General features: G+C 45.8%; 1 pseudogene; it reads right to left on the reverse strand.

Moving 5' to 3' along the window:
• Positions 1-699: 699 nt before the first annotated feature.
• Positions 700-2,445, reverse strand: LOC115248540 (general transcription factor II-I repeat domain-containing protein 2-like; annotated as a pseudogene).
• Positions 2,446-2,892: the final 447 nt, after the last annotated feature.

The following is a 2,892-nucleotide window of genomic DNA, read 5'->3' on the forward strand; positions in this document are numbered from 1 at the left end:
AACTTTAGCATCGCCGGCATTCTTGCGGCCTTTTCAAACATTTACTTTATATTTATCCGACACTAAATCAGCAGAACTCCAGCACTCCCTACATGACAGCACCACAACAGCTAAACTTCAATGTTTTAGATGAATCATTTCGAGGAGAAGTAAACACATTTTTACAATCAATACAATCTAATGTTGGTCTCTAAATATTGCCATAGCAACTTGCCAATACACATAAGGGCCCTGGTGCCAGGAGATTCACTCATTAGCCAGGACTCCGTACTTCACTACACCACATTCTAGATTAAACATGCCAGAGTTCTGTGCAGCTGGGTGGGCTCTGGATCGAAGGCGGGTCAATTTGCCGTATTTGCTGCATGATCGATGCAGCAGTAACACAAGTAACATGAACATTAAATGAATGAAGCGGTATTATTCAAGGCACCATCAGTAGATTTTCTCATTTAGCAAAAGTGGGCTAAATTTACTTCAAAGAAAAAAATTATAACAGCAATTTTCTATCATTCACTCAGCTGAAATATTTTTAGAACATAATTGGATTGAAATACAATAACATAAAGTGCAAAAATCTATGAAGCAAAACCAACACTTTCTTCAAGGAAAAGGCTCATGTGCAGTGAAAAATATTTACCTTTAACTTTTAAACTTGAGCTGAGTAATAATTGTAAATGTGTTATTGCAGCTTAATGTTCACTTGTTTGAGGCTGATACTTGGTGGTGTCTCATCTTTTGGACGAGTTCATCAATGTTGGGGGTCCGGCTCTGAGCTGAGGAACTCCTCACAATTGAGTGAAGGTGTTCAGCAGGAAGTCCACTTCTGTGTGATGTTTTGTTCAGCTTCATCAAAGAAAGCAGTTGTTCCCGCAGGTCTGTGCTGCCAAACACAGGCAACGTTGGAGCAGCCTGGATGTGTGTCGGGGAGGAAACGGGCAAACTCCGCAGCACCCACTGCCCCATGTGTTGCCTTCAGGGCATCACTGCATTGGAGCTCAATCACCTCCATTTGGAGCTTTGGTGCTGAGCTTTCCACCTCAACCTCAAACGGACGGCTGAGCAGTTCAAACCTGCTTTTTGGTGCTTTTAAGTCAGTGACTCGGCGTGGGAAGTCAGCGGCGAGAACACTCATTTAATCAGCAAACTGTGCTCGGGAACACGCTGGTAGAGAGCTTCTCTTTCAGGGTCTGGCACCTGGGAAAGTGGCTCAAGTTTCCTTTGTGCATCTGTGCCTCCCACAGAGTGCGTTTGGTTCTAAAGGCCTTCACTGTACTGTACATATCAGAGGGGACACCACCCCGACCCTGCAGCTGCAGCTTCATTGCATTCAGATGACTCGGAATGTCCCACAGAAAAGCCGTTTCACACAAGAACCTTTGGTCTGGGAGTTGAGTTGTGTCTTTCCCTTTGCTGTCCAAGAACATCCGATCTCCTCAGGAAGCTGGAAACATCTTTGCAGCACCTTTCCCTGGCTTAGCCATCGCACCTCAGTGTGATGGGGCAAATCACCACGCTGCGTTTGCCACTGGCTCAGAAACGCCTTGAACTGGCGCTGAATTAAACCTTTGGCTCTGATAAAGTTCCCTGCGTGCGTGATGGTGAACATTCCATGTTCCATGTTCAGGGCTTCAGCACACAACGATTCCAGGTGTATGATGCAATGATGAGCTGTCAGTTCAGCGTAACGTTTTCCTCCTGCGTCTTCTCCCGTATCTTGGCCACCAGTCCACTCCTGTGTCCACACATGGCAGCTGCTCCGTCTGTTGTCCAACCCACCAGTTTTTCCCGAGGCAGCTCCATCTCATTTCCACATCTTGACATCTCTTCATACAAATCCTGTCCTGTGGTTGTGCCGTGCACAGGACGTAACGCCAGAAACTCCTCTGTCACGTTGAGGCTGGAGTCCCCTCTAATGTCGGGGCTCTCATCCACAGCCAGGGAAGATGCCATGAAATCTTTCCCCTTTTTCTCCAGCTGCTCTTTTAGATTGAGGGACAACAATGGTGTTTCTGCTCAGGCTCCCGTTTCAAAAGAGTTGCCTTTTGTCTGGGCAAACTTGCTCACAAACTTTAAGCATGCAGTGTTTGATGGAATCCCCCTCTGGAAATGGCCGGGCTGATTGAGCGATCTCTTCTGCCAGAATCAAACTGGCCTTGACAGCAGCCTCGCTTTGAGATTTGGCTTTTCTGAACAGAGCCTGTCCAGATTTGAGGCCTGGTTTTAATTCCTCAACCTTCTGTAGCTTTTGTTCCATGTCCATATTCTTGTCTTTGTCCGCGTGTTTAGCTTCATGATGCTGTCTCAGATGATATTCTTTCATTACCGCCACCCTTTCTCCACACAGAAGACACCCAGGTTTCCCAGCTGCCTCCGTGAACATGTACTCCCACTCCCACCTTGTTTGAACCCCCGGTTCTCAGTGTCCACCTTCCGTTTTGCCATTTTATGGGGATCTGAAAGTTAACTTTTGCTGTTATGCTAATGACTACTGATAAATAATGAAATGAAGCCACCTCCCGCTCAGACTGTCACCGTTGCATTGTGGGAAATGTAGTATTGGCCTGTGTAAAACATCTGCGGCCTGTGGGCCGGTTCTAATAATAAATCAATATCATCCCGGGGGCCATAGAAAACCCTCGACCTTGACTCTGACATATGAGCTTTAAATGATTTCTTTTGACTCCCATTTATTTGGCTGTTTGGATATCATCTTTGCTAGTGTGTGTGCGCGCGCACGCTCTATGTAACTGGCATAAAGGATGTTAAAATTAGTCTAAATTAGTCTAGATTAAATAAAAATCCATCCATTCATCATTCCCAACAGGCGGTGTTTGATTAGAAACTCTTTCTGAACTCTGGTGCTCTGAAACATCTCCGCTTCCATTTTCA

The sequence above is a fragment of the Takifugu rubripes genome, unplaced genomic scaffold (assembly GCF_901000725.2).
Source record: "Takifugu rubripes unplaced genomic scaffold, fTakRub1.2, whole genome shotgun sequence".
Classification (NCBI taxonomy): domain Eukaryota; kingdom Metazoa; phylum Chordata; class Actinopteri; order Tetraodontiformes; family Tetraodontidae; genus Takifugu; species Takifugu rubripes.